Here is a 25472-nt window from a genome sequence, read left to right on the forward strand (position 1 = left end):
GCCTTCACTTCTTCTCTTATGCATTTGCCGTACTCAAGCATATCTGTCAAGCCTGTGAGCATCTTTATCACCAGTGTTTTGAATTCTGCTTCTGTTAGGTTGTCTTCTCATCTGTTAGGTTGGCTAACTCCTCATCACTTAGCTTTCCCACGGGAACCTTGATCCATTTCCTCTTTTGGCCATACTTCTCTGTCTCCTCGTTCTGGCAGGCTTCTGTATTTGTTTGCCTCTGCATTTCAGGTAGAGCTGTCACTCCTGTTATGTTGTAGGGGCAGAGCCTTAGGGATTTGTCAGTATGGGGCTGTGTCAGTGTGCAACTGTGTCAGTGCAGGGAGACCTGTTTCACTACGTTGTGGCACTATATATGAGAGAGAGGTCTGAGAGGGAACAATGCCGCCTGCCCAGCACTCACTCCTTTTCCAGGCACCTCTCCCACTTCTGCACTGGACTGGTGCCCCTCTAGCTGTTGTCCTGACCGTCATTCCCAGAGTGAGTTGGTCTGCAGACATTTTAGGACCGTGGGGGCCCTTTAAAGAAACAGACTCTGCTGAGACCTTCAGTTTCTGCCTCCACCCCAACCCCCACTGGTCTGCACAGTCAGAAGCAATGATGCTTGATTTTCCCCAGTGCTGGGACCGTGAGCCTCGAGGTCCAGTGAGGAGCTGGGAATGCTCCCCAGGTGTCCCTCCTGACTTTAAAATGTGTGACTGTGCTTTCTGCTGCCTGCCACCGCCGCTGCTGCTGCTGCTGCCCCCACACTGCAACCTCTCTGCCCCAACTCCACCCTTCCTACCTGTCTGGGTGAGTATTTCATCTTTGTATCTTTGTTTGCTGGACTGCCATGCAGTTTGATTATCTGGAACTTCTTGTTGTTTCTAGTTTTGAGGTAATTGTATTCCTTCGTAGTTATGAAGGGAGATGCAGCATGTCTGTCTACACCTCCATTTTGGCTGGAAGTCTCATATGGCATTTTTAAACCAAAGACTATCTGTGCCATTGACTCATCTTCCTAAGAATTTTTGTTGGAAAACATGACTATGAACATGAACACTTAAGTGCTTGAGTGTGGTGATTCTGCACAAGACATTCACAGCCTTTATGCAGAAAAGCCTGATTTCATCTTCAGCTCAGTCTACTCCAAAAACAATTATTTCTTATCTATGAAATACCTGTTTTATGTTCAATGTGGTCAGTGTCTGTCTACACCTCCATTTTGGCTGGAAGTCTCATATGGCATTTTTAAACCAAAGACTATCTGTGCCATTGACTCATCTTCCTAAGAATTTTTGTTGGAAAACATGACTATGAACATGAACACTTAGGTGCTTGAGTGTGGTGATTCTGCACAAGACATTCACAGCCTTTATGCAGAAAAGCCTGATTTCATCTTCAGCTCAGTCTACTCCAAAAACAATTATTTCTTATCTATGAAATACCTGTTTTATGTTCAATGTGGTCAGCACGCTGGAATAATAAGCCATAACTCTGTACCTTTTATTTCTTTTTTTCTTTTTCAAGATTTTATTCATTTATTTTTAGAGAGGGGGGAAGGGAGGGAGAAAAAGAGGGAGAGAAATATTGATGTGAAATAGACACATTGATTGGTTGCCTCAAACATGCCCCCAATTGGGGACCTGGTCCACAAACCAGGCATGTGCCCTGACTGGGAATCGAACCAGTTACTTTTTAGTTCACAGGCCAGCACTCAATTCACTGAGTGACACCAGCCAGGGCCCTTTTATATCTAAAGAGGTAACATTTACAATAAATAATAGCTATAATCTACAAAATTTCAGTCTTAAGTATTATTGAATCTAAAAATTGAATATCTTCATTTTGTTCTATGCTGACTAAATACTAATTTAGAATATGCTCTTCTCCTTGTCTGTGAGTATATTTATCAAATATATAAACGACCCTATTGTCCACTTCCCAATTATTATATTAAAAGTGTCTTATTCAATTATTAAACATGACTAGAAACCAGAGAAATATAAATTAAATGGTGAATGATGTATATTTGTACCCACACTATGTTCACAAAAGTAGAGACTCCAAGAGAATGGAGAGCATGGTGGGACAATGTAAAAGGCACTGGATTACTCAGCACAGCTGTGTCATCCTAGGAAAGTCACTTGTCTGTGCATCTCTAAGTCTTGGTATTCTCACCTGAAAATATAGGAACAATAATAGCACCTGTTAATGTTGTAATTATGATTAAATAACACAGTCCATGAGAAACTTAACAGTGTCTATCAGACTGTAAAAACTAAATGTTTTAATTATTGCCAAGTTCAGCATCATTATGCATGTCTGAAACACTCCACGTGTGTCATTTCTACACATTTATAGCCTATAACCAGTACAAGCTTCAAACCTAAGGTCTCAAGGTGCATTGTACTTTATACCTATTTTGGCTTCTCCCACCCCACTGTTTCTTCCAACTTTTTGTCTATAAGACCTCTGACCTTTTTTTTACTCCCTATTTCCTTTTTTTTAAAGTACATTTTATTGATTATGTTGTTACAGTAGTTCCAATTTTTTCCCCTTTGCTCCCCTCTGCCCATACCCCCATTTCCTCCAGCAATCCCTCCCTGCTTAGTTCATGTCCATTGGTCATGCATATAAGTTCTTTGGTGTCACCCTTTCCTATATTATTCTTAACTTCCCCCTGCCTATTTTGTACAACCAATTGTGCTTCTTAGTCCCTGCACCATTTCCCCATTTCTCCCCCTTCCTCCTTTCAGCTGATAACCCTCAAATGATCCCCATACCTGATTCTGTTTCTTTTCTGGTTTTCTTAGTTGGATTTTGTTTTTATTTTTTAGATTCAGTTGTTGATAGTGGTGAGTTTGTTGTCATTTTACTGCTCATAGTTCTGATCTTATTTTTCTTAAGTAAGTCCCTTTGACATTTTATATAATAATGGCTTGGTGATGATGAACTTTTTAGCTTTACCTTGTCTGGGAAGCACTTCATCTGCCCTTCCACTCCAAATGATAGCTTTGTTGGATAGAGTAATCTTGGTCGTAGGTCCTTGCTTTTCATCACATTGAATACTTCTTGCCAGTCCCTTCTTGCCTGCAAAGTTTCTTTTGAGAAATCATCTGATAGCCTTATAGGCACCCCTTTGTAGGCAACTCTCTGATTCTCTCTTGCTGGTTTTAGGATTCTCTCTTTATCTTTCAACTTTGGCATTTTAATTATGATATGTCTTGGTGTGGTCCCCTCTGGGTCCAGCTTGCCCAGAACTTTCATTGCTTCCTGGACTTGTATGCCTATTTCCTTCACCAAATTTGGGGAGTTTTCCTCCATTATTTTTTCACATAAGTTTTCAATTTCTTGCTCTTCCTCTTCTCCTTCTGGAACCGCTACAATTCAGATGTTGGCACATTTAAAGTTGTCCCAGAGGTTCCTAAACTTCTCAGTTTTTTCAATTCTTGTTTCTTCATTCTGTACTGGTTGGCTGTTTTTTTTTTTTTTTTTCTTCCTTATGTTCCAGATAATTGATTTGAACCCCAGTTTCCTTCCCTTCACCATTTGTTTTATATGGATTTTCCTTCATTTCACTTAGCAGAGCCTTCACTTCTTCCCTTATGCATTTTTCATACTCAAGCATTACTGCTCACATACTGCTCACATACTCAAGCCTGTGAGCATCTTTATCACCAGTGTTTTGAATTCTGTGTCTGTTAGGTTGGCTATCTCCTCATTACTTAGTTCTCCCACTGGAATCTTGATCCATTTTTTCTTTTGGGCCAAACTTCTCTGTCCTCTCTATTTCCTTTTGTTTCTCCTACTTAGAATTCCACTTCTGAATTGAAGTTCACAGCTGAATATCAGCTTCACTAATTTTATCATCAGCAGATCCCTAGACAGAACTTGTATTGCCCTTCCAACTCTTTCCACATAGGAAGACCCAATCCACTTGACCTTGCTCTGGCCTCTTGAATCACCCACCTACTTGGCAAAACTTAGTTGGTTACATCATAATCAATAAACTCTTATTTTAAAATATAATAGATAGAACTTAAATGTTCATCCCCTCTCACTTAGTAACTTCACTTTCAAAAATATATCCTAAGAAAATAATGCAAAATATAGGAATAAAAGCATAGCATACATTTTTAATACAGCCTTATTTATGATAGTGATAAATTAGAAACAGGCTAAATGTCCTACAGCAGAGGAATGCTTAACTAACTTGTGACATATTCACTCCGTGGGATATTATGCAGTCATTTAAAATGAAATTTATAAAGACTACACAGAAACTCAGGATAATGTTTATGAGTCAAGTGGAAAAGCCAGAGGTAAAACTATATATTCTGTATAATTGTAATTATGTTAAAATATTGGTACATAGAGAAAGAAATAAGGAAATATTCAAAACAGGTAGTAACCATGTTAATAAGATTAGTGGTGGTTCTCTTTTCTCTTTTTTAACTCCTCGTAATATTGTTACATTGATTCTATAATAAAAAACAAGTTCCTTATTAATGTAAATAAATAGTTACAAGGCCAGAATCAGCTTCCAGAATGTCTTGTACTTTTAGCTCAGATGATTCGTATTCCAGGCTTCATTTCTCATACTCAGAGGATGTTCTAGAGGGAAATACTTTTCTTTCCAGGTAGATCAAAGGAAGGAATTTATTTTACTGAGGAAAATCTGACCTCTATGTAAAAGTACTATTATACTTAGATAATAATGTGCTTGCTCCTCTGAGAGCAGGGCATGTGTCTTGTATTGTTTTTTTCATCATGGAATAGATTTGAGCTGAACTATCATCTCCCCTTTCACCTTACTCTCTATTCAGCTGATTATGAAGCATTTGTAAGCTGGGGACTGAGGGTGGAGTGTGGATACTCAGGATCCTAGCCAAGCAGAGTGAATTGATCTGTCCACTGAGACCTTGGTCAAATACTCAATCCAAACACACTAAATTGAGATATAATAAAATTTTTGCAGGTAAATCTGTGCCAGCCAGGTGAACCACATTCATTGACAGTGGAATAATGATATCTAGAATACCACATGATAATATTGTGTGTGTATGAGTGTGTGTGTGAGTGTGGGTGTTTTAATAAGGAGAATTGCCTATGCTAATATATAAAGAATAAATATACTTACAGCCATAGTGTATGAGTATGAAAAAGTATAACTACCTCCTACATTGATTGCCATGCCCTCCTACCATTCTCTTTTCCAGCTCCTTCAAAGCCGCTGAAAGTGTTGTATATACACATAGTCTCTCCTTCTTCACTTCCCATAGGAATCTATGAGGTCTGCCCTCACCACTACATTGAAATTGCTCCAACAAAGTTCACAAATTAATAGTTGCCATCTGTTTCAGTCTTTTTCTTGCCTGACTTTTCTGTAACCTGGATGCTGGCGAGAACTCCCTCCTCCATGAGACTTCTCCTCACTTAGCTTGCATTTTCCCATTGTGTTGGTTTTCCTCCTATTGTTCTAGGCGCACACTTTCATTCTCTTTGCACGAAATTCTTTTCCTCATTCTGCCTTTATATTGGTGTTCTTTAACTTGCTATGACTTCACTGTCTCTACATACTTTTCCTGGACAACTTCATGCATATCTGTAATCCATTTCCCACATACCTACTGATGACTTACTGATCTATATTTCTATGCCAGACCTCTCTTCTAAGCTCCAGCCTTTTGTATGACTAACTTCTGAGACAATTCTCCTTGGATATTCCATGGAGATACCTCAACTATGCATGTCCATTGCTGACATTGTCTTAGCTCTTTTCTTCCAAAACCATTATTGCTGTAATATTACTTACCTGTAAGACAGAAACTTGGTGCCATACTTGATGCCTTCTTTTTTTTTTCTCAAATATATTAAGTCACAATGCTCTCTTGGTTCTATATCTTAAATATTTTGCATATTAGTTACCTACCTACATTGTCCTGTCCTAAGTTCGCACCCTTGTCATCTCTCCAAAATTATTTCAGTAGTCTCATAACTTGTAGTCTCTCTGCCTCCAGTCTTACTTTCTTCCAATGTCTCATCCATCTATTAGTGTCACGGTAATCCTGCCATTCCTCAGAAAAATTCAATGATTCTTCCTTACAGAAGAACTCTAGTTAAGAAATGTAGAAGAAATGATAGAAATAAAAAATCACCATTTTAACACCATAGTAGTAATGACTCAGTTAAGATCTGGGTAAATACTAAAATTAGTGGACAAAAACTAAGGAGAAACAGGACATGTTTATATGGTGTCAAAAAAAATACTTAGTAATCACAAAAAAATACCTTCACAGTCAGTAAACCTGGCATACACCACATTAGAGGAGTAAATTAGGTTATCATCACCAATAATAAGCACTTCAACATCAAGTACCACCTGATATGATGCACTGAGAATGGAAAGTCACTTATGTAGTATTCTTGCCAATCTAATCATGAGGAAACTTTAGACAAACCTAAGATACACTCTACAAAATACATGACCAGTACTTTTCAAACATATGAAGGTTAGGAAAAACAAAGGAAGGCTGAAAAACCTTCACAGATTAGAGAATACTAAAGAGATATGACAACTAAACGCAATGTGGTATCCTGTATTAAATCCTGAAAGAGAGAACAAAATTATTGAGAAAAGTGGTAAAATTCTGAATAAAGTCTATATTTAGTTGTTAGTATTATACCAGTGTAAATGTTCTTGTTTTGATAAATATTTAAGTTAATATTACTTGAAGTTGGTTAAACAGCATATGGGACTTTGTACTAGTTTTTACAACTCTTATGTAAGTCAAAAATTATTTCTAATTAAAAAGTTTAAAAATGAGTATTTCCCTGATGCCTAGAAATTAAAATCTAATTATTTAGAATGACATATAATGTCGTTCATGGTCTTACCTACTTGTCCACCTCTATCTCCCACCACTGCTCATAACACATCCAGTGTTTCAGCTATGCTAAAACTTCTACCTTGTATCATAATTTAGAAACATACATAAAAATACACAGACACATACACTTATATCCACTCACACACTCAAAACACATGAAGCTCACAGACCATTGCCCAACTTTGTTTTTAATGGACATGGGACTAAAATTCAGGTTCCCTGTTTCCTAAGATGCTAGTCTTTATTGAATCACTATAATTCCAATGCACTCACTGGGACACGTGAGTTATGACATATGACAAATTATAGCTAACTCAAGGTAGTCAACTTAGTTTTACCATCATCTTAATTAAAATGTTTGGTGAGGAGTACTACCCAATAATGGTGTATGTCACACATGGAAGTTATAACTTCATACTCATTCATCTCAAAAGCAAACACTACAATCAATTATCGTGAAGACAAAAATGGGCGCACTCATGCACATTTACAAAGTACATAGTTCTATTTATCAGTTCCATTACAATTCTGTCTAAATCCTAAAGTGAAAAATGAATGCCACAGTGAAAAAATTACTGGTGCATATAAAACAGCCTGGTCTAACTTTTAAATTTATTCACAAATAGGGATTTTATTATTTTATTAGTAGTTAGAAAAGGTTGCATTAACATTCAGTAGTTAAAATGTGCCATTCTAAATTTTTCATAATTTGCCACGAGGGAATAAAATTTTAAAAAATATTTCCAGTAGGTGAATAACTTTAAGAAGATGACAGATAAAATGGGTCATAGACCTATGCTTTAGCAAATAGTTTAGATAGCTTTTCTTTATAGACAAGTATTAGCCATGCTCATTTGTGGTTTATTGAGATTGGTTTGCTTCTGTGTATGAGTATGTTGACAATGTTTTGAGTCCTACTGATTTTTTAGGTTCTCAAATGTCTTCCTAAAAACTTTAAAAGGTAATGGTTTAGTAGAGATCAAAGAGCACAGACAGATGGGCTTGAGAGAATTGAAGTGTTCTGAAATAAAAGAAATGAAGACTAAATAGAATTCTCTCTCTCTGTCTCCTCTCATGGTAGTAGAGGTAGAAGACCAACCTCTATTTATTTTATTTTATTTTTTTAAGAATAGCAACTTGAAGAATCAGAGAGGAAACTTATTATTCAAGTGAGGGAAAGAGCTACTAGAAGCCCCAGGGTTAGACAAGCAATCATAGAGAGCCACAAAGGACTGCAATCCCATTGAAAGCTTTTCTTCATGGGGGCTGGTGAGCATTGTGTAGCACTCTGCAATTCACAGGCAGGGGCATACGCAAAATTGCCTGGGCAGAAAGAATCACAGCAACTACACACAAAGCTAGTGATGGACTTTTCTCTAGAAATGGTTCACAATCAGGTAAACAACACTTTTCCTTGAGAGTGCCATGTCTGAGGATCCCAACCTTTTGAAGTAGGAGCTACTTTTCTGTCTCCCAAAGTTCTGACATAGATTTGTAGATGAAACGTGAGGGGCTGGCAGTTCTCAGGTAGGCTCACACTCACAGGCAAACACCTCAGATATAGTAGGAAAGGGATGAGTGGAAGCTTTGGGGACAATGCCCCTGCCCCACCGGCCTCCAAATCCCTTCTCCGATGAAGGGAACAACAGAGTACATGAAAACAGCAATTGTCCTAGAAGTAGGAAAATGACCTTATGGGTACATATATTTTGGGAGAACATGAAGAAAGATTAATAAAAGATATAAATGAATAGAGATAGACCAACAGTGATTCATCTACATTCATAGAAAAGGTTCTAGAAGAACATAATCATTGGATAAACAGTGCTTATCTCTGACCACTGGGATTGTATGTTGCTTTGTTTATTATTTTGATTCTGTGGAGCACTTACTTTTTATAAGTCTCTGGAATAACCTTGACCACTCATTGGCAGTCCTGGCTCTAGGCAGCATTCATTCAAGAAAAACATTAAGTCAAAAGACAAAATGTTCCTCCTGTATCTAGAATTTTATCACAGAGAATTTAAAAGGGCACTTTGCTGAGTGAGTTTATTAAATAGAAGAATAAATTTTTAGTGTATATTTCTATAAAAGTACTGATTTTATTTGACAATTACCTCCCAAATATTTCCATATTATTTTTTTATTATATTAACCTTTTTTATGAGGCTATAAAAGTTACAAATGAATTGCTTTCTTGGAATAATAGCGTTATCACTTCCATTAATTAAATTAGGAAGAAAATTTTAACCCTAGTTTTTATTTTAGAAATGTTTGGGTGTTTTAATTTTTTCATTTTGTATTTTTAAAGTATATTTTATTGATTATGTTGTTACAGTAGTTCCAATTCTTTCCCCTCTGCTCCCCTCTTCCAAGTACTTCCCTTCCCTCCAGCAATCTCACCCCCCTTAGTACATGTCCATGAGTCATGCATATAAGTTCTTTGGCTTCACCCTTTCCTATACTATTCTTAACTTCCCTGTGTCTATTTTGTACCAACCAGTTATGCTTATTAATCCCTGCACCATTTCCCCATTTCTCCCTCTCCCCCCTCCCACCTGATAACCCTCCAAATGATCCCCATACCTAAGGTTCTGTTCCTATTCTGGTTTGCTTAGTTGGATTTTGTTTTTATTTTTTAAATTTACTTGTTGATACTTGTGAATTTGTAGTCATTTTAGTGTTCATAGTTCTGATCTTATTTTTCTTAAATAAGTCCCTTTTACATTTCATATAATAATGGCTTGGTGATGATGAACTCCTTTAGCTTCACCTTGTCTGGGAAGCACTTCATCTGCCCTTCCATTCTAAATGATAGTTTTGCTGGATAGAGTATTCTTGGCTGTAGGTCCTTGTTTTCCATCATATTGAATACTACTTGACAGTCCCTTCTTGCCTGCAAAGTTTCTTTTGAGAAATCAGCTGAAAGGCTTATAGGCACCCCTTTGTAGGTAATGCTCTGCTTTTCTCCTGCTGCTTTTAAGATTCTCTCTTTATCTTTCACCTTTAGCATTTTAATTATGATATGTCTTGGTGTGGTCCTCTTTGGGTCCAGCTTGTTTGGGACTCTCTGCACTTTCTGGACTTATATGTCTATTTCCTTCACCAAATTTGGGAAGTTTTCCTCCATTATTTTTTCACATAAGTTTTCAATTTCTTGTCTTCCTCTTCTCCTTCTGGCACCACTATGGTTTGAATGTTGGCACTTTTAAAATCATCCAAGAGGTTCCCAAGCCTCTCCTCATTTTTTTCAATTCTTGTTTCCTCATTCTGTATTTGTTGACTGTTTTTTCTTCTTTATGTTCCAAATCATTGATTTGAACCCCAGTTTCCTTTCCTTCACCATTTTTTTTGTGTGGATTTTCCTTCTTTTCACTTAGCAAAACCTTCACTTCTTCTCTTATGCATTTGCTATACTCAAGCATATCTATCAAGCCTGTGAGCATCTTTATCACCAGTGTTTTGAATTCTGCATCTCTTAGTTTGGCTATCTTCTCATCACTTAGTTATCCCACTGGAACCTTGATCTGTTCCCTCTTTTGGGCCATACTTCTCTGTCTGCTCATCTGGACAGGTTCCTGTGTTTGTTTGCCTCTGTGTCTTAGGTAGAGTTGTTGCTCCTGTTACATTGTAAGGGGTGGAGCCTTAGATATTCATCAATACAAAGCCACCTCTTTCACCACGTTGTGGCACTGTGTGTGGGAGAGGTCTGAGAGGGAACAATGTTGCTTGCTCAGCACTTGCCCCTGTTCCAGGCACTTCTCCCACTTCCGTATGGGACTGGCACCTCTCTAGCTGCTGCCCTGGCCATTGTTCCCAGAGTGGGTGGCTCTGCAGGTGTTCTAGGACCATGGTGGCCCTTTAAACAAGGGGACTCTGTTGAGAGACTGGCAGTTTTTTCCTCCACCCCAGCCTCCACTGGTTGGCACAGTCAGAAGCAATGAGGCTTGATTTTCCTGGCGCTGGGACCATGAGCTATGCAGTCTGGTAAGGAGCTGGAAGCACTTCCCAGGTGTCCCTCCCAGCTTTTTAAAATGTGTAACTGCACTTTCCACCATCCTGCCCCTGCTGCCACCACCACATGGCAACCTTTCCACCCTGGCTCTGCCCCTCCTACCTGTCTGGATGAGTATTTCTTCTTTATATCTTTGTTTGTTGGACTTCCATGCAGCTTGATTTTCTGGAACTTCTGGTTACCTCTATTTTTGAGGTAGTTGAATTCTTTCTTAGTTGTGGAGGGAGACCCAGCATGTCTGTCTAGGCCTCCATCTTAGCCAGAAGTCAGAAATGTTTGTTAACTTACATCTAAAATTAACTGAAATCAACAGTTGTTCCAATTTTCCCTCACTGACCTCAAACTCTTAAAAAAAAACTGTATAGTTAAATATCATGATTTCTTGCAGAAATGGTAAGATAAAGAATTACTTTGTAGTAAAATTATTGAGATCTTGAGGTCTGGTATGTGGCAAAACATAACCAATAAGGGCTACAAGGACTATCTTGAAGATAGTAACACCAATCCCCAATGGATTTATGGTTTACAACCAGCAGAAGACCAGCTTGATCCAACATGGTGACTAATTTCACCCTGTAGTAACCCCTAGCCTCATTATAATACATTAGCATACTAAACAACACACCCCATGTCACCATGATCAGCAATGGAAAGGCCATATAAAGACATAACATGGCTGAGAGGGCTCTTCTGAAAAGTTTTTATTTCTCAGAAAAATATGAATATTCATCCCCCTTATTGAATGCCCTACACTTTGATTAAATAAGCCTCAACAAAAGAGTTAAATTCCACTACAGAGAGGCTACTCTCTCTGTGGAGTAGCCATTATCTATCTCACCGATTCACTAATAAACTCTCTTTCACTTTAAACTTTATACTGGCTTATTGTTGAATTCTTTTCTGCAAGAAGCCAAGAACCCACAGTGGGTGATAGACCTTCAGGTTAGGGAAACTCCAGGACATCTGCATCAGTCTTATTCCTCACAGTGTGCCATGAGGTCTTCTGAATAAAAAAGCCCAGCTCTATTACTCAGAGTCACTAGTTCATGAATACTCACAAACTGGCAATAGGGAGCAAATACTATATACCTACTGCCTTAATAATTCAAATTTGATGGCAAATGTGCAAACTGTTTGGTTCCCATTGATTATAGGAAACTTGACAGTTCTGAAATGCATGATGACTTTCTTCCTTGAAACTGGCCTTAAAGGAGGTTACATATTTTAAGTGGATACTAATAAACTTATAGCTTTGAACAAAAAATTTTCCATAAGATCTCTTTAATTCCAACTCTTAGTGGCCTCAGCATTAGTCTTTGTCCAGTATAAACCTGCAAGCTTCTAATTTACATTTCTTTCTAAAGCAAGAGCCAAGAATAAATAGTAAATGAAGAATGATTAAATGAATAAATGAATGATGAATGTAAATGTTTCTACATAAAAAGGATTAGGATGTAAATATTATTCTACTTATGTGTGAAGGCAAGGCTCAGAAACTCCAACATGCTAAATACTTAAGAGCACTCTCAGCCATAGCCAGTTAGCTCAATTGGTTAGAGAATCTTCTCAATATGCCAAGGTTGTGGGTTCAATACACAGTCAGGGCACATATAAGACTCAACCAATGAATGCATACGTAAGTGAAACAGCAATTCAATGTCTCTCTTTCTCTCCCTCTCTCTTTCTCTCTCTATCTCGCTCTCCCCCTTCCTCTCTCTTTCTAAAATCAATCAATAAAATATTTTTTAAAAAGAGAACTCAGAAACTCTGCTCCCAAATCCATAGTCATGTGGGTGCTGACTCCGTGTGTAACTGTTAAAATATTTATTATGAAATCTAGGACAAAGACAGATATTTTATTAAATAGATATGATAAATAAATATAAATAGCTCCAATAGATAAGTGCCTGAAAGGCTGTGCAACATACTGGGAGAGGCATCTAGAATGCAGAGCAGGAGGCAAAGCTATGGCATGCTCAGATTTCCCCCCCAGATCTAATTTAAAAAACTTCAGTGTGAGCTCTCTCCAAGGAGAAATTGTATTAAGCATAGACTCATTTATTTTCTGCTGATGAACACAATCATGTGAATAGCTAATGAAGTCATCTCTCTCTGCAAGATAGTACCAGCAATGCAGTTATGAGTTTCAGCTCCAAATTTCAAAACTGCACTATTTGCTAATGCAATTATAGGTTAATTTGGCACTAGGCTAAATATATAGGTGACTTAGTTCTATCTTTTTTTATTGTCTTACTTAGCTGGGATATCAAGGAAATGTGCTCCACCTACCAGGGGGACAAAAAAAAAAAAAAAAAAAAAGTTTTCCCACATCCATTCAGTAAATGAATGCAATGGGAAGTAATACGAGTATTTCTGGAAAAGTATCAAAAATCCTTCACAAAAAAAGTTATCAAAGTCAGCATGCTGAGTACATGTTTTTAAACTGAGTGAGATAAGGCTAGCAGCAAAGAATTCAATTGTCATCTGCTAAGGATCTAGACTAGTATGCTCCACAAAGACGTATTGACGATGACCCTGTGCTGGGGCCATTTTCAGGGAATTTTTTTTTTTAAGTATATTTTATTGATTATGTTGTAGCAGTAGTTCCAATTTTTTCCCCTTTGCTCCCCTCTGCCCAGTACCCCTCTTCCCTCCAGCAATCCCATTCCTCTTAATTAATGTCCATGGGTCATGCATATAAGTTATTTGGCTTCACCCTTTCATATATATATATATATATTTTTTAAGTACACTTCATCGATTATGCTGTCACAGTAGTTCCAACCCTTTTCCCCCTTGCTCCCCTCATCCCAGCACCCTGCCTCCCTCCAGCAATCCCCACCCTCACCCCCCAATTCACGTTCATGGGTTGGGCATACAAGTTCTTTGGCTTCACTCTTTCCCATATTATTCTTAACATCCCCCTGTCTATTTTGTACCAACCAGTTATACTTCTTAATCCCTGCACCATTTCCCCATTTGTCCCCCTCCTCGCTCCCACTGATAACCCTCCAAATGATCCCCATACCTATGATTCTGTTCCTATTCTGGTTTGCTTAGTTGGATTTTGTTTTCTTTTTTAGATTCAATTGTTGATAGTGGTGAGTTTGTTGTCATTTTAGTGTTCATAGTTTTGATCTTCTTTTTCTTAAGTAAGTTCCTTTGACATTTCATATAATAATGGCTTGGTGATGATGAACTCCTTTAGCTTCACCCTGTCTGGGAAGCACTTCATCTGCCCTTTCATTCTAAATGATAGTTTTGCTGGATAGAGTAGTCTTGGTTGCAGGTTGCTTTTCGTCACATTGAATACTGCTTGCCAGTCCCTTCCTGCCGGCAAAGTGTCCTCTAGGACAAGCTGATAGTCCTATAGGCACCTCCCCATAGGCAACTCTCCACATCTTTCTTGCTGCCTCCAGGACTCTGTCTTTATCTTTCACTGTTTGCATCTCAATCATGATGCGTCCTGGTGTGGACCCCTCTAGGTCCAGTTCACCCAGGACCCTTCGTGCTTCCCAGACCTGTATGTCCATCTCCTTTGCAAAATTTGGGAAGTTTTCCTCATTTTTTTCAATTCTTGTTTCCTCATTTTGTACTGATTGACTGTTTTTTTCTTCCTTATGTTCTAAATCAATTATTTGAACCACAGTTTCCTTTCTTTAACAATTGGTTTTGTGTGGATTTTCCTTCGTTTCACTTAGCACAGCCTTTACTTTTTTGCTTATGCATTTGCCGTACTCAAGCATATCTGTCAAGCCTGTGAGCATCTTTATCACCAGTGTTTTGAATTCTGCATGTTAGATTGTCTATCTCCTCATCTGTTAGGTTCATTATCTCCTCATCGCTTAGTTCTCTCACTGGAACCTTGATCCATACTTTTGAACTATACTTCTCTGTCTCCTCATTCTGACAGGCTCCTGTGTTTGTTTGCTTCCATGTCCCAGGTAAAGCTGTCACTCCTGTTACGTTGTAAGGGGTGGAGCCTTAGGGATTTGTCAGTACAGGTCGACCTGTTTCACCACATTGTGGTGCTGTATGTATGGGAGCTGTCTGAGAGGGAACAATGCCACCTGCCCAGCACTCTCCCCTTCCCCAGGCACCTCTCCCACTTTCACACCAGACTGGTACCCCTCTAGCTCCTGCCCTGGCCTTGGTTCCCAGAGTGGGTGGGCCTGCAGATGTTCTAGGACCGTGGGGGCCCTTTAAACAAGCGGACTCTGCTGAGACCTTCAGTTTCTGCCTCCACCCCACCCCCCACTGGTCTGCACAGTCAGAAGCAATGATGCTTGATTTTCCCCAGTGCTGGGACTGTGAGCTTTGATGTCTGGTGAAGAGCTGGCAACACTTCCCAGGTGTCCCTCCTGACTTAAAACATATGACTGTGCTTTCTGCCGGTCTGCTGCTGCCACCACACCGTGTCCTCTCCCCCCTGGCTCAACCCCTCTGACCTGTCCAGATGAGTATTTCTTCTTTATATCTTTGTTTGTTGGACTTCCATGCAGTTTTGTTTTCTGGAACTTCTTGTTGTTTCTAGTTTTGAAGTAGTTGTATTCCTTCTTAGTTGTGGAGGGAAATGCTCGTGTCTGTCTATGCCTCCATCTTGGCTGGTTGTCTCCAGTGAATTTCTTACTGAGTCTTCATTTCATTCCATCTCAAAGCCTTGAAGACAGTTACATGATGTATGGCACCATGAAACTTTTTTAAAAGCTATTAAGCATATAGACAGAACCACATAAGTTATTTGCAAGGTCCAATACAAAATGAAATTTGTAATAATTTTTAAACATTTTTTAGATAGCAAAAGCAGAGCATTAAACCAAGTACTGGGTTCTTCTAAGCAGAGGACCCAACATAACTGCATAAATCACATAACCATCAAGATATACATGCCTATAGAAGTGTTATTCGCCTTCTTCTGCAATTAATGCCGTAAATACTGACTACACTTCTCTCCATGAATCCATTGTGAGTTCCTTGATTTTGCTTCACACTCAATAAGCTAACATAACCAACTGCTTACATGTAGACAATGTGTGTTCATGCATGTGTGTGCGTGTGTGTGTGTGTAGCACCATAGGAAATACATTTTGAAAAAAGAATACTGACTCCCATTTACTCAGTCTCATTAAGCTCACTTCTAGATTTCTTCAGGCCAGTGATTTTCAACCAATGTGCCACAAGAATTTTTAAAACATCCAATATCTATTTAGTCAGGGGCACTGACCTTTCCTTTAGATTGACAAATTTAAAAATGACAACACAGCAATAGCTGTTTGGTGTGAATGAACCAAAATTAAACCTATTTTTTGTCATATTGGCAAAAATATATTTTTGGCAGTGCCACAGAATTTAAGTAGCTAGTTTATGTGTGTCATGAGATGAAAAATGTTGAAAATTACTGCATTAGACCTTGGACTCATGGGACAAAGCACAAGATGTTCACCTTTAAATCCTGGCTGTAAATTATTTTCAAACAGAAAATATTGCCTTAAGCATAGTAATATCAAGTTCTTGCACTCATAATACAAAAAGAATAGTGAAAAAAGAAATGCCAGCATTTTTACTTAGAGGTATAGCAAAAAGCTGTATGAAGGTTAGGCATGAAATATAAAATATGAAATTATAGGAGTACTTCCACTAATATTAATAATTAGCATTCTCCATTTAACCAGGTATGATTAATACATGACTTGTTTAAATTAATGCTATAGCATAATAGATTAAGAATCACTATAAATAATATAAGGTTTTTTACTATTATTTTCTTTTAAACATGAACTATCCAAAGATGTTGAAGATAATTCCATGGACCTGGTTTTAATGATCTATCTTAGAGCAACATCTCTAGAGCATTGCTTAGGGAAATTCTAAAGAGTAAATAAATACAAAGAAGCAAAAGCTTGAGAGAAAGAATGAAAAGCAAATGGACTTTCAAGTATGTCTAAACAAGGTTAATTTTTAGCCTAATTTGTGGCTTCAACATGTACAGCTAGCGCCACCTATAGAAAAAAAGTAGAAAATTGTGTTGACAGCAAATAGGCCATTTCTGCAAACAATTGAATGGGATGGCACGTCACAAAGGAATGAGCCAACATTTTAGCAGAAAACTGTCCCCTTTGTTCAGTAAACAAAAAGAACTACTATAATGAGCCTCAGCACTCAGCAACTAAAGATGTTTTGGAAATAGAAGCATGATTTATTATCAAGGCTGCTTCTTACCCCACCTAGTATAAGAAAAGAACTAAAGTGAAACAAGCACTGTTTTACCAGAGGGAATGAGTACCGAGACTTTTATTTTAACTAAGATACCACATTACTTGTCCTTTTCTTCTCTAAATTGTTAATGTACATTAAAAATTATTTGGGAAACATCTACTTTCTGCCAGGTGCTTGAAAATAAAATGCTTACTTTGTCCTTCAGAAGCATCCAACATCATTGGAAAAATACATATAGATGTACATAAGTAATACAATACAGCATAGGAAGTATTACGTGCCATTATAGACTCTTGGGGCTATCAAGCAAGAAAGAACAGAGGTTACAACATAAAATAAACATTTATTTGGGGTCTTATTAAGATTTGAAGCCAGGAGTCACATATTCAGGACAAACCTGGTATGTGCTCCTGGGAAGATGAAGAAAAGTCAGAGGTTTTAAAGGCATAAACCATGTGTGCAGTTCCCATTCTGCTCCTCTTGTGCAAACAAAGGATTCTAACTAGGTTATCAGGGATTGGTCAGGTCCATTATTTAAACATAGGACTAGGATTGGTCCTTTTCAAAGTGAAGAATGCACCTTTTGGTATATTTGCAGTGGCAAGGAGGAAGTAAAGAGTTGGATGTAGCTTCACAGGTGGCTTAAAAGTTTAAAAGTTTGGGCTTCAAGGTTACTTCATGGAGCTGTAACACTGGTTGCACAGGCCCATGGCATCTGGAGGTGGTGCTCCTGGTAATGTCCAGGGGACTGGGCTAGAGCAGGAGGTCATGATGCCTTGGAGGAAGGGATTGGACCCATACAATATGCTAGCCCCAAAAGCAGCTTTAGGCTCCAATGAAGAGCCTAATTTAGCCCCCTCCATCACAGTTTAACTTCCTAGAGATATATGCCATTAACACTTTATTCTGGTTTATCCCAGTGTGTTTTAAAACCTCATAAAAAACAAATCACAAAATAAAATAGTTTAAGCTAAAAACAAACAGTCTATCCTCTACTATCCCTGCTCCCCAGCCCCCACCCCAAAGGCAGCCTCTTTCTTGATTTGGACGCAACTGGAGGCAAACATGTATTGATTTCAGGTGTGCTACCCTTCCTTCTCCTGATGTTTGACAATATTCCAGTCTTGCTTTTAAGACTACTATTGGATATCTTTATCATTTTTAATAATATATTAGTCCTCTATTCTACCAACTTCAGTTGCTTATTTCCTCCCTTTGCAAAATGAGAATAGTTACACCTCTTCCCTGCCTTCGACTGTCTTCCTTGACCCTCCAGAGCTGCACTTTCACTTTTACAGTACTAAGGCTGTTAACATTTCTATTCTCTGCTGCAACTGCAATCAAGTTTTCTGTTCTTTGTATTTAGGTTGACTCTAAGAGGTAAAAACCAATAAACAGCTTTTACATTAATATGACTAAATATTTTTACTGGAAGGCCAAGTATAAAGTTATGTTTATTGTTTCAGTTTTTGCAAGTCCAATGTTACAACTCCTGGGCCATAAAAAATCTTTTAAAAAATTATCCTTGTATCAAGGTGAAATGGGTTCTCTTACATTCTATCAGTTGTATTTAAAATTACTGCATATTTTATTTTGCTTTGAATTTGGATCACAACAGCTTGTGATCTTCCATGGGTTTCTTTTGGGTGGCTGGGGGATGAAATTAAATTTCGGTTTTTTGCATCATTCTTTACTCCTGTTTCAAGCAGCAATGTTTGTGCTCTAGGCATGTGGCATAGCTCCTACCCTGGATTTTCCTTCACTGCCCTCCAGAGTTGGATCCATTGCTCCCTCTTGCCCTCTTTGAGTGGATCCGGTCCCATTTTTTTAATGCCTCCCTTGCTTTTCTAGAGTATATCATCATGAAACCCCCTAAGAAGAATTATGCTTCCTGATCTAATGAATTTCTGAAAATGCTTTATCTTGCCATATCACTCAGATTCCCAATAGGAAAGTGAAATCACTATAAGCATTTAAACAGAGTAAATTTATAGAGAAAGTTGAATACATAAATAATGGAAGAATTAAGAAATCAAACAAGAAGAAACGCAGCCTAGATATTACAGACAGTGGACATTCACAACCATCCTTAGGCTGGAGGGACAAAACAAGAGGTAGTGTTAACAGATCCTAGCCCTGGGCCAGGTGACCCAGGAGGAACTGGAGCCACAGAGAACACACAGCAAAGGTCAGATTACACTAGAGGGATAGGGACAGCAAAAAATGGGAGAGATTATACACTGGTTTCTTCATTCCTCCTGCACTCTCACTGCTTGAACACAAACAGAAGCCAACACAGGACCCTGGGATCTACAGAAATGCAGAGCAGAGGAGAGGAAAGAGGCAAGCGATTCATCGCAGGACAAACTCTTGTCCTCACTCACAGTTAATTTGTATCTTCCATTGGTACAAAATTATAGGTCCTTAGTTCTATTTCTTCAGAGCTTTGAAGGCATTGTTCCACTGACATTCAGAACCAATGTTGTAGATAATAAATCTCATGTCATTTGGATTTTCCTTCCACATTAGGTGATTTGTCATTTCTCCAGCCCATCAAGCCACCAAAGTGGAAGTCCCAAGCTTCCTACTCCAAATAAGACTTCACTCCCATCAACAGTCTTTCTTTTTCATTCCACCTCAACCCATTCAACCTGCCATATCCCTTTTCCCCCAGAACAGAGAGAGAAAGCTTTTGAGCAATTCAAATTTCTGGCATTGAGGAGAACTGTCTCTAGGAATCCGCAGGAAGATGCACTAACTTGCCCAAATTATTCATGCCCATAATAGAACCCTCTTGTAGAAGGTATTGAAAATATAAATAAAACTACCAGGAGATAAGAGACACTCAGAACTATCAACACTCTCCCTAATTCCTTGATTACTCTCATGTCTAACTATGTTTATTTTCTATTGCTGTTGTAACAAATTACCACAACCTTACTGCTTTAAAACAATATGAATTTATTATCATATAGTTCTGGAGCAGGAAAAAAATAAAATAAAATAAAAAGTTTCAGTACAGCTGCATTCCTTCTGGAGGAGCTACCCTAGGGTGGGATGGAGAGCTTTGGGAGATCTATTTCTGTGGCTTTTTTTAGCTCCTAGAGCTGCCACATTCCTTGGCTCATGACCCACATTACCCCAACCTCTATCTTCATCATCACAGTTCCTTCTCTGACTCTGATCCTATTGCCTCAACTTTTATAAGGACCCTTGTAACTAAATCGCCCCTTGCCCCCATAATCCAGGATGAATCCCCCATCTGAAGATTCTTAACTTAATGATATATGCGAAGTCCATTTTGCCATAAAGGTAACACAGTCACAGGTTCTGTGAATTAAAACATGGACATTTTTAAGGGACCATTATTGTACTTACCACACCTGCCTTTCCTTCCGCCCCTACTCCCGCCATCGTTCTCAGTGTATCAGCATCCACTGGAAGGAAGATCCATCCAATATCTTGACCTCTCAGCTCTTTGTCACTTGTCATCATCTTTTTTTCTACTATACCTCAGTCTCCTTTTCCTTGGCCATTACCTATAACCACATTTCCTCCAAAATCTGATCTCAAATATTTAATGTTTTTTAAGTTTCTCATCCTTCTCACATTTATCCCGACCCAGCCTAGATCCTATGATCCATCATTCTAATCTTTCCCTTGTTAATTTGTTTGCCCTTTTTATCTGCCTACACACTCAAGTAGAAAAGCCCCAACCCTAATTAAATCTAATCAAGTGATTTCAATTCTTTTGTTGGGGGAGAACCAGGGGAAAGGACAGGGTCAAATTTCTGAAACTCTCTTACAGTACACAATATAATAAATATAAAATGGCCAACAACTAATTTTGTCTACCCATAGTAGAATTCAATAAGCTGTAGCTATCATTAAGCTATTCTTTTGGCCTCCTTTTTGTATTATTCCAGCAACAGTGTAATCTTAATAACTAACACCCCATTTCAGCATTGTTATCCTTTTCTAAAAGATTCATGTGGGCTCTACACTTTTGGGTTTCTGATCATGTGGCTCAGTACTGAAATATTTGGATGTCAGTGCTTTATTACAAGCACATCTACTGTTCCAATGAGTCTAAGTAAGTCAAATCCTAAAATGTGAATTATTTTACCTAAAAGGATTTTCATTATTTCTTATGCTATCAGTGTGTTTAAAACTTGAAACTGATATATAAAATGATATAAAATGGATGCTTTCTGCCAATAAGCATTTATGTACTAAAAAGACAAGCAAGGCAAGATGTAAAACACAGAAGATAAAAATGAAAATAGTGTTGGGTCTGCTATTTGACAAGAACATTTTGAAACAAGGCAGGTGAGTTTCATCAGGGACTGATACAAAGCAATTCACTCAGAAAAAAAATAATCTATATTTATAGAGTAATAAGCTCAGAACCATCTGTTATAAACCAGTAAAGAAGGTATTAAAAACTGCTAAAATGAGGCATTATTCCAATGTGCTACAGAGGGAGGAGGGAAATGAGACATTAATAAAAGCAAATTACAAATAAAATGTAAAAAGGTTTCCTAAACTACATAGTATATACAATGTATGAACACCTATTTGGTTCGCCTCAAGAAATATAATTGAAGCTCAAAAAAAAAGAAAAAAAAAGGAAAGAAAAATCCATAGAGAATTGTATCTAAAAATTATAAAATGAGGGTTGGTGTTTAATTCTTAATACATACAGTAAAAATAAGAGTGACTATTATGTGTCTACTCGGCTCAGAAACTTCATGCATTATATATGTCATTTAATCTTCATAGAAACTCCATGAGACATGTATTATAATCTTTATCTTATAGATGTGTTAGTCATATCAGGCTGCTTTAATAAAATACTATACATTGGGTGGCTTAAGCAACAGACATTTTTTTCCCCACAGTTCTAGAAGCTATAAGTCCAAGATCAAGGTAACAACAGAATTGGTGTTGGTGAAACCTCTCTTCCTGGCTTATAGACAGCTGCCTTCTGGCCGTGTCCTCAGCTGAGGGTGAGTGAAAGAACGAGATCTGGTGTTTATTCCTCTTCTTATGAGGATATTAGTCATGTCAGGTTAAGGTCCTACCCTTATGACCTCATTTAACTTTACCTACTTAAAATCTCCATCTTCAAATAGAGTCACATGGGGAGTTAGAGATTCAACATGTGATTTTAAGGGGACTCAATTTGGCCTATAACAAATGAGAAACTCGAGATCCACTCTCCACACCTCCACTCTTTCATGGGCCCTGGCAGGCTTACCTCTGGGGGCTGCATCATCCCATATCTTTTTGGCTTAGAATTGAGTTCAGCCATTGGGAGGCAATAGCAGGTGATCAGAAGGTAAAATGTTGGAGTATTTGTCCCCCTGGCTCCCATCCTGTCATGCCATGGGTTTAATGGTTGTCACAGCTCCTGACTTGTGATCCCTCTCCTCTACACCTAAAACTCTTGCCAGCATCTACTGACTATTTCTTCTCCTTGTCCCTCCAGGCCCAGAGTGGTAACAGCTTCTCACTGGTGCTAATACTAGGGTGCTTTACTATCCCCTGTGTGTGCTATCCCAGCACACACATTTTTAAATAGTGACTTTATTAGACTCTTCAATTGCCTCTTTTTAATGTACCATCTGTTTCCTACCAGATGCTAATACAATAAATGGTACCCAGGAGCAAAAAAGGATTCTGAAATAGATCACTTATTTGATGAGAGCACAAATAACCTCTTTTCCAGACATGTGGTAGCATCACAATTACTCAGATTATTCCTGAGAATGGCAAGGGATGAAGCATAAATCCAGAGAAAGCTTTTGAGAGATAGTTGTAGTGTTCAGTTGCTAAGAAAAAAAAAAAATGTGACACTTATTTGTTAAGGCAACAGTGGTTATTATAAACATTGTGGGGCCAGCCAGTTATTTCTGAGTGTTTTACACATAGACAATGAAACTTTGAAATCCAAACTCAAGTAGTAGGTGTAAAATCAAAATATCACTATGACAGAAATTTCTTATCTCCTGTGACCATGGAACAGACGTAGTTGAGAATCAAGTTCAGGGCCTGATTGGAAAGATTATGAAGTTGCAATATGAATAATTGGGGAAAATCTGCCAAGTCTCTAATACTAAGGTAAGGGTATTGGTGCAGAGAGAATGGTGGGACAACATTTGAGAAGATATTAGTGAAGCCAAGAATTCTGAACCCCAAGTGTCCTTTATTCTTCACTGGCAGCAGTAGCCACACACACACACACACCGATGGTTCCCATCTAAGGAAAGCAACCTTTGTTCCATTTTTAAAATAAAATAAAATTCAACAACTACACTTAAAGCACTTGATTCACAAGAGATACAGAATCTCATCATCCATGCTACCCTTCATTGGCTCCAAGCCTAAAACAAAAGTTAGATTTAAACACAACCCAGAAAGAGAAGTACAAAGCCTGCTTGCTCCTAGAGAGACATATTACGTACCAAAAAAGGCATAGGATCTCACAATTTATGTCATCAGAAGTCTGGTTAGCATGTATGGAAGTTGACTCTAAGGGTATTAAAGAAAAGAAAATGTATAGTTTGATTGTCAATACGGATGATGCATTTGTCCTGGAATTCAGGATCTAGTTGTGTTAGTATAAACTTGTAGAAAAGCCCTTATTGTTTTCTAGTTGGTTAACTGAAGATTGGACTCAACACTACCCTATAGTCTGAGTATGAGATGCCAAAATTCTCTAGCATACGGTATAACAATGATTTTTTAATTTTAGCATGCATACACATCACCTGGAGATCTGGTTAAACAGTTTCCTGGGCCCTGTACCCAGAAGTTCTGAATTATTTCTTTTTTTGCTTATGTGTGGGAGGGTGATGACTTTTAATTTTTTAATTTATTTTATTGTTTATTGAACTTATGGGGATGATATCAGTTAATAAAATTATATAGATTTCAGGCATACAATTCAACAATACATCATCTGTATATTGTATTGTGTGCTTACCACCATAAGTCAAGCCTCCTCCCATCACCATTATCCCCCCTTTTACCCTCTTCTACATCCCCCAACACTCTCTTCCCTCTGGCAATCACCATACAGTTGTCTGTGTTCATGAGTCTTTTTTTCTTTCCTTAATCTCTTCTCACCCAGCTCCCAGCCACCTCCCCTGACAACTGTCAGTTTGTTCTCTGTATTCCTGAATCTGTCTCCACTTGGGGGGGGGGGGGTTGTGAATTGCATTTCTAATAAGCTCATGGGTGAAGCTAATGGTGCTGGCATTAGGACTACATGTTGAGAAGCACTGCAATAAAGAAATGTGATTAGAGAGAAAGAAACACTAAGTATACCTATTATGTGCAATCTTCTAGGCCACCCTTGTTAGCCATACTTACTGAGAGTGCTTTAATAAGAGGATAAGGATAACCAACATCCTTAAAACTCTCATGGTGCCTGGCCTTAATAGGTTGGAGAGGACAGTTTGGGGATGTCAACATGGAATTGGGCTCCATAGTCTCTATGGAAATACTAATGAGATCTCAATGCAGTAGAGGCCAGGTTTTGACCCTTAATAATTAAATAGAAATGAGAATAATTACTGTTAGGGTGGTCCAGGACAGGGTCTGTGAAAGAATTCACAAAGGGAAGAAAATGCAGAGATCAGTTTTTATTTTACTTTCCCAAGAGAGGGAAAGGGCTTGGTACGGAGATATGCACCAGCCCTGAGAGGTTAGGGCTTTTAGCTTTTATTAGGTAATGGGTGATTGTAGAGCAGGATGTTTTAGTTAGGTTGCAGCATGTTTCAATGTTATCTTTGGGTGCAGGGTTGTCCTTGCAGTCTGGCATGTCCTGTTTCATAAGTTCCCTGGAGTCTTTGCACCTTCAGGGCATTTCCAATAATTTTCTAGTCCTGAGAATAAAGGCTCATAAAACAATGAGGGTTATAACAGGGGTCCCCAAAAGCCCCCACAGCCTGTGGTTTTGGGGATGGTGGAAGGGGACAGTGCAGCTTTTAAGGTACTTTGCATATCTATGGCAAATAGCTAACTTCTTAGCTATGCAAATGGCTATGGCCAACCCATGGCACCAAGGAGATGGGAGTGACTTTGACCATAGAATGGTGATGAAAAAGCTTATGGGACTTGTACTATGTTCTGTGAGTGGCTGGGACAGGTCACCATACTAACTACAGCACAGGTCGCAGTCAGGGTTTTAAAAATAAGGTGGCAGACATTTGGGGAAGAGAGCCATGTGGTTTTGAAAGGAAAGGAGAGAGCCAGGCAGAAAAGAAAATGGCAGCCATTAAGAGGGTAGCCATGTGGTCTGAAAGGAGAAGAAAAGGTGCCAGGCAGAATGAGAGCTGGCAGCCATTTGGGGT

This window comes from Furipterus horrens, unplaced genomic scaffold (assembly GCF_987537825.1).
Source record: "Furipterus horrens unplaced genomic scaffold, mFurHor1.1.pri manual_scaffold_5, whole genome shotgun sequence".
Lineage (NCBI taxonomy): Eukaryota > Metazoa > Chordata > Mammalia > Chiroptera > Furipteridae > Furipterus > Furipterus horrens.